The sequence below is a fragment of the Cyprinodon tularosa genome, unplaced genomic scaffold (genome assembly GCF_016077235.1).
Source record: "Cyprinodon tularosa strain WSP-4 unplaced genomic scaffold, ASM1607723v1 ctg1481, whole genome shotgun sequence".
In the NCBI taxonomy this organism is placed as follows: Eukaryota; Metazoa; Chordata; class Actinopteri; order Cyprinodontiformes; family Cyprinodontidae; genus Cyprinodon; species Cyprinodon tularosa.
In genome coordinates, this window is record NW_024038311.1 from 56,631 (window position 1) to 64,342 (window position 7,712).

At 41.2% G+C, this 7,712-nt stretch overlaps 1 long non-coding RNA gene across 1 annotated transcript; it reads right to left on the reverse strand.

The window, feature by feature from the left end:
- Positions 1–2,998: 2,998 nt before the first annotated feature.
- On the reverse strand, positions 2,999–4,287 carry LOC119779491. Its single transcript, XR_005280236.1, has 2 exons — positions 4,030–4,287; positions 2,999–3,410 (listed from the first exon to the last, which is right to left on the reverse strand). It is a non-coding gene; the product is annotated as an uncharacterized LOC119779491 (long non-coding RNA).
- Positions 4,288–7,712: the final 3,425 nt, after the last annotated feature.

Here is a 7,712-nt window from a genome sequence, read left to right on the forward strand (position 1 = left end):
GTCGTTTGGTGGATTGGTCGGGGCCTTTGTTTAAATGGGGAGTCGTCTTTTAGATTTATATGGTGCTTTACTTTGGTTGCATGCCCAAAATCATTCTCATCACAGGCAAAAACATCACGATACTCATTCAAATTGCACGTCACTCTATCTCTCCACTCTTTTGAAAGGGGAGAGTCACCAAAGTCACTACTAAAGTCAGACTGGTCTGTACTTTTGGCTGGTTTGGAAGTGCCAGCACAACATTTCACAGGGTCAGTTGGTTTGTCTGAGTCAGGTAAGTTATCGTAGACCTGTTCGGGAGTATGAAGTTCAGCAATGACACAATTTGAGGGGAGTGTGACATTGTGCTCATTCTCATTTCTGACCCACACGGGTAGTATGTGGGGACAGTGTCTGGGCAGAGTGATAAGGCAGCATTCTACAAACACTCCACCAGGTAAGGCAGAAGACTGAGGCTGCTCAACTATGGCACAGGCACCTGGGATGTTGGCATTCACATATCCTTCTACACAGACTCTTGTTTTAGCAGGTAAGATTTGGTGCACTTTATCTTTTAGAGTAGCTAACCCTATTCTTCCCGTAGAGTTAACTTTGTTTCTGAGCCTGAGTACACGAATAATCTGCCTGTAACCATATACAGAGGACAAGTCGTTCAAGTCTTTATCAATACAATGTTCTTCATACAAGGTATCTAGAGCGTTTGTGCCAATGAGTACAGGTAAGTCACAGTTACTATGGCGGTCTGGTACTACTAGGGCTAGGGTTGTTATTTCAGGCTCAGCTTCAACAAATTCTCTGGGGAACTTGAGTGTGATAGGTACATAGCCTAAATAAGGCACCTTTTGGCCGTTAGCCCCTTCAACATCCAGGCCCTGGAAGGGCTGGATGGGGTGTTCTGACAAGTGGGTTCTTGAAAAAGACGCAGTTACTGTGGTAACCTGGGACCCTGAGTCAAGGAGACAACTTGTGTTAACTCCTGACACACTGACATCGGCAACACATTTCTGGCCCACAAGACCTCTGGGGAGCTTAATTTGGGGGTCTACTTTGTGTGATTGAATAATTGTTTTTCTTGTATGCTTTGGGTTGGGACTGTCATTCTCAATTCCAGCTCCTGGTCGTCCCGCAGCAGGAACTGCGTTTAGTTTAAACTCCGCTCCCAGGATTCTTGTTTTTGCTTTAGCTCTTTGCGTTTCTTTTCAACTAATTCGGGATTTGGCTCGTTGTTGCAGGAAGGCGCAATGTGGCCGTCCTCACCACACCTGAAACAGTACCATGGGCGAGGCTTCTTGTTGACCAGCTTCGGTTCTGAAGAAAGCGAAGGATTTCCTTCGGAAGGGACTTTGGGCTTAGCCTTTTGTTTCTTACCTGGCTTTGCAACCAATTGGTTTGAACTTAGAGACGCTTTAAGAGAAGCTATTTGGGCTTGTAGTTTTGCCATTTGTATTCCAAGTTTCCGTGGGTCAGATGGGGCAGCCTTTATTTCATCATCATCATCAGTGGTGTAGTCTTCCACTGAGACTGTGTTTGACTGGACTTTTATTCTGTTTGCTCCAAGATGCTGCTTCATCCTGCTGGACTTAGCAGCTTGTCTGTCCTCCTCAGAACGTACCGAAAGCAGTAACTCTGAAAAGGGGGGAGGATTATTCTTCCTCTGTTCAAGCTGAAGGCTGGTAAGTAGACTGTTATTCCAGCAGCCTCTACAGAACTGCTTAAGCAGCTGGCGGTCTGAATCACCTGCAGCTAACCCATTTCTTTTGATAACCTTACTCAGGATTGTCTGCAAGCGCTGCAAATAGCCAGAAGGCTTTTCTCCAGGGCCTTGATTCGTGTTCAAGAACTTTGCAAAAAGCTCATCACCGTCATCAATGATGCCATAAGCAGAGTCCAGAAGGGCAAGATATTCATGGGGGGAAGCATTGGGCCCGAGATGTTTCACAATGGTGGCCGCAGGTGGAAAGAGACTCTCAACTATTTTCCTGGTTACATGTGTAGCAGACATAGCAGGGTCTGCAAGGAAAAACTCAACATTGTTGCGCAACATGTCATAATCAGACTCTGAATTGGGACAGGGAATTCTTCCTGAAAAGGGTCTGAGTCGAGTGCTGCCATGATAGTGCAAAGGAAGATCACTGTTCTTAATGACATGCTCAACCACTACTCTTTGTATTTCTGGGGTTGAGAGATGCTCGGGAGATAAGTTCTGAGTCCGGTTACTACATGGGGATGCTTCAACTTCCTTGCGTGGGGGTGCATCAGGCTCAGGGGAAAGCGTCAGGTTGTCACCTACATTCAGGGGAGTTCTGTCAGCTATGTCCACAGCACTAACATGCTGATGTTCATGTCTAACCGCTGATGCATCTGGTTCAGCTTTCCTAGTTCTAATGGATGCTTGAATCCTAGCTAGTTCATCTAGCAAAACCTTCTCAAAATCTGCTCCACTCAACTGAGCAACATCCCTTAGTTCAGTTAAGTAAGTCTGAGTTAAGGTAGAACCTCTGTCTGCTGTGTAGAGCTCGGACAAGAGCTGAATGTGGTGGACAACTTCCGGGTTACTGGAGGGCCTATCAACAGGTAAGGTATCTTTAAGATACTCTATAGTTAGCCCTGAGCTGTATTCCACTATAGCTGTGTTTTGGAACCTAGCCTGACTGCTCGTAACATTAATTACTCTTTCAATCTTACCATACTGTCCCAAATAGTCAAATACTTCATTGTCTACATCCCTACCAGTTACACCACTCACTAGCAATGAGTTAAGCACTTTAACATTTTCAGATGCAACTGTATCCATGCTTGTATTTGTACCACAATGGAAATATATGAAAGTTAAATTATATTAATGTTCACAGAAAAATGCAAAAATGTCACACTGCTCAACTTCCTGTTCAAAGGATTTAACCAACTCCTGGCTGGCTCGCCAAGTTTAATGTAGCACTCTTAACCTAAATGTAAGAAAGAAATCACATTCTCTAGGTTCAGAAATTTGGACTCTGAGTGGAAGTTGAACAATGATTATTTATTGCACCAAACAGGTATTATAACTTCTTTTTATACAAAGAATTAGGGGGGGAAAAACCCAACAAAATAGAGCTCTTTGATAACAAAACAAAAATAGAAAAAAAAAGTTCAAATAAAAGTGTCCTTTTCTTCTGTGTCAGGAGAAAAAGCTTAGATCCTTGTGGTGTGTGTGTGTGTCTGTTTATATATTCTTCTACTACCCGGGTAGTTTTTTTTTTAATTGTTTCTATTGAGCGCGCTTATCTGTATCAGAGAAGTTGGTAGATTTCTGTAGTCCTCGTGGAGTGGATCCCGTTCTCCGCTTCCTGTCGCCTGGCTCGCCACTGAACCACAGAAGGTTCAGAATTCATGCAGATCGACTCCTGATCCAGCAGAAAAATAAAACCAATCTACACACGGGGTGTAGAAAGATACTTCCATTAATACTATGTTCATCTACTACTCTTACTCTGATTCTCTGCATTGTCATAGCCAATTAATTGTAAATATTGGTCTACAACATAAGTAGTGTTATGTTAACACAATTAAACATTAAGAACTTTTATTCTTAACATAAATGAACTTCTTCCTCTTTTTTAAAGCAGTATTTATATCAATACCCAGCCTTTAAATCAATATTTATTTATTTTTTTACTAAATCTTTATGAGTTTGAACAACCACAATGAAATAGATAGCATTATGTACACAAAACAGTACATTAGAACAATTTCTTACATCTCACTATCACATTTATCTCTCTCTCTTTGTCTAATGACATAGTAGCAGAGGAGGCTATCTGTGCTAGCATAGCAGCTACCCGCGATTAGCGTTAGCACGCTAATTAGCTATCTCTTTAGTTATTATTTCACCTAACAAAATGATACACAGTACAATGGTGGGTCACACATTGGATAAAAAAACTCCGACTGGTTTTATGGAACTGTCTCAGCAACAACATCTTCACATGTCCTAACTCCAACAAGCTAATAACCGAAGCCTAGCATCCTACCACTTAGCCTAACTCTTACCGGAGTTCAGAGGGCTTAGATGTGGTTGAAGTAGTTCTTCTCTCTTCCTCAAGGCTCATAAAATCTTCTTTATCCGGTTTATTAGCTCAACAGATGATTTTTTTCTCAGTTTGTGTATCAGCAGTGAGTGTAGCTTGGTCCATCAGTGTGATTTCACATGCTCAGTGGCAGGAACCTAATCCAATGCGCCACCATGTGGCGGAGATCATAACTACCGTTGTGTTCTCAAATAACATACGTGGGTCTAGTAACCATGTGGGTTACATCTTTAATACCTGGCGGGGACAATTTCCTAGGAATATGCTACATTTTGGGGACTCATAGGTACTTGTGGGGACCAACAACTGGTCCCCATTAGGAAAGTTTCTCTCCTTGGGGTGGGGGTTAGGTTTAGGACTAAGGTGTGAATTGAGTTTAGGTTAGGTTTAGGGATAGGTATGTGTCGGTTAGGTTTAGGGATAGGTATGTGTCGGTAATGGTTAGGGTTAGGGCAAGGGTCACGGTTAGGCCATATAAATTAGTGGGAAATGAATGGAAGTCAATGGAAGGTCCCCACAAGGATATTGTGACACAACATGGGTGTGTGTGTGTGTTTTCTTATTAAATATTTTCTTATTCTTACGTTCTTCCAAAAATCCACTGCAGTATTTAGTCATTCCTTCTTCTAAGTGAAGAAGCATCTTTAAAGTTAGAAAGCTGCAATGTGAGGCGGGAAAATAGAAAACACTGAATAGATTTCCCCCTTCGTTTCTGGTCAGCCAGCAGCATTTAGTTAACATAGAAACAATCGATTTCACCTGCAAACGTCCGTCAGCTTTCTGATGGTGCAAAACAACCAAACACTTTCTATCAGGATCTTTTCTATATTAAGTTATATTTACAGATTACAGACCGGCAGGTTTTATAAAAAGCTTTAAATGAGGCGATTAGCTACGTCAGGTAGCTGCTACTACGCTGGAGGTGAAGAATAGACAACACCTACACTGCTGCAGACAGATTTAGATGTAATTATTTTGTGCTTGAATGTAAATATCTATAAACGGGATTAAATGCAACAGCAGCAGCTATGGAAACCCAAACCTACAGAAGAGGATTAGGGCCACTGAAAAAAAAAAAAAGTTAACTGATTTTTAAATTTTATTTCAGTTGAACATGGGAAAAAAGTCAGAATTCTGACTTTAATCTCAAAATTCTGACTGAATTCTGAGAAAAAAAAGTCAGAATTCTGACTTTTTCCCCATACTATACTGAAATAAAATAAAAATAAAACTGTTATTTTTTTTTTTAGTGGCCCTAATCCTCTTCCGTACAGACCTGCTACATATTCAGTAATTAAAAACCTGACGGGGGGACGACTGGGGGCACATGGTGCAAGATTTTACTCCATCTCTACAATGTTGCCTTTCCTCTTTTATTTAAACTTCCTGGGTAACATCAGGGGGTTGAAATAAATAAAATAAAAAATAAATCTAAATAAATAAGTAAATAAACATCAGAGGGGTAATGACCCTAATGTTACCTTATTGCCTCTTTTTTTTATCTGGGGAGGGTTTCTGGTAGCCAGGTAAATTTTTAAGCTTTTTCTTCTTTGCACCTTTTTTATTTTCTCACATGAAATACAGAATAAAAAAAATCAAGTAGATTGTTTTTAGTTAAAAGAGGTAAAGTTTGTAGGATGTTGAGTATAAAATGCTTCATGCCAGTTTGTCTGCTGCAGCAAAGCTCCATCAGTCAGTGGCTTAAAACATAACATCTTTGTTATGTTTGTTATTTCTTTACAAACTGCATTTCTCTTTCTTGCTGAAACTCCTGTGAAGGTTATAAATTTGCGCGTCTCTCGTGTTCCTGAAAGGTTGCATCATCAGGGTGAAGATAACGGCGCCGTTGTCCTTCAGACTGACAGTGCAGCCTAGTGGTAAAGAAACAGAGCCTCACACATCAGATCAGCAATAAAACACCAACAGAGCTGAACTTTGTCAAACAGCACACCTTGCTCTGCCCCCGCCTGTTGCTGTCTTCCCTGTTGTAGTTTCTAAAATTTCTCAAAGGCTCGATGTTCCTCTGGAAACGTGGCGGATGAGCCATTATGGGGTCAAACAGGGACCCTCTGTGTGTCCGAGGCTCCTGAAGGAAGAGGAGTTCAGGGTTTGGCATCTATCTGCATCAAACGGGCCAGCTGCATTTGCTTTCACTCTCTACATTCACTGAACTTACTGATGGAAACCAAAGCATGTTAACTTAACGAGCTGCAACAATGGAGGAGATCCAGCAGCTCGGTTCAAAGCTCAGAAAGACCCTGAAATAACGTCAGAGTTCAGAAACAGGCTGAAGATTGTTATTATTACACTATAAGACGTCATATGAACACGCAGATGTAATGAATATTAATTCATGTTGACATTTGGCTGCGTCTACGGAAGAGGATTAGGGCCACTGAGAAAAAAAAAAGTTAACTGATTTTTAAATTTTATTTTTTTATTTTAGTTTAACATGGGAAAAAAGTCAGAATTCTGACTTTTTCCCATGTTAAACTAAAATAAAATAAAAAAAATCTGTTAACTTTTTTTTTTCTTCAGTGGCCCTCAGTGGCGGCTGGTGAAAAATATTTTTGGTGGGGCTGATATAGCCTAGTGTATGTCTCCAACTAATCCAGAATAAGAATTCAAATAAACAATTGGAAATGAAATACAATTTAACAGTAATGATTTAATTTACTATATAATAACAGTAACAGTGATGATTTGGGTCACTGTGACGGGGTTCTTTGGCCTCCAAGAATCCAGGCTCAGTCGGGTTACCGGTGTTGGTGATTTATTGAGCTCAAAAACTCAAAACAGGGTGCAAAAGAAACTAAACATACAAGATCCTCTGGGCCTCAGCCTCCCTCCAGTTACCAGCAATGGAACAAAGAAACAGAAAACAAAAATGGCCGCTCTTCTTTCCACAGCCCTCATTAAATAGTTTAAGCCCCTCACCTCAGGCTCTCTTATTTCAGATTTCTTCTCATTAATCAGTTTTGTCCATATATTACCTCCACAAACAATTGATGTACAAAAACAAATCATTTTTACAACTTAATTCTTTTACACAGATTCATTGACTTATTCAATTACACCAAACTGGGTTTGAACCCAGCAAAGACGCAGCCAGACTGAAGATGACAAGTCCCCGCATAAACACGTACACCCCCCCCCCCCCACACCCACACACACACACACACACACACACACGGCTAACCCCACTGAAATATTAAGTGTGCACCCTCAATACGCCAGCAGGTAACCAGGAACAGCTTGTGTGTTTTAAGTTCATGGAGCTACTGGGCTCAGCGCGAGTGTATTGGTCCTCACAAACACAGTATAACAGGAATGTGTGTGTGGCGCGCAAAGTTAGAGAGGTTGTTTTAAGCGACGAGGTGGATTCGTCACAGTCACAAAAACCATGACAGGAAATTTTCATATCCTACAACAGGGATGTTCTTCTGGCAAACGGGTAGATAAATAAGGATCTCACCGAATTTGGTGGAAGCTGCATCTCGTTCGTTACATTCGCCATCGTCCCTCTGATTGTCTGCACCTGCGCTTGGGTGCAGAAGCCTGTTAAAGCGCAGTATTTTCAGCGCCCCAAGACCATACATTTTTGAGACGCTGATTGGCCATTAAATTATTAAATTCACCTAGCAA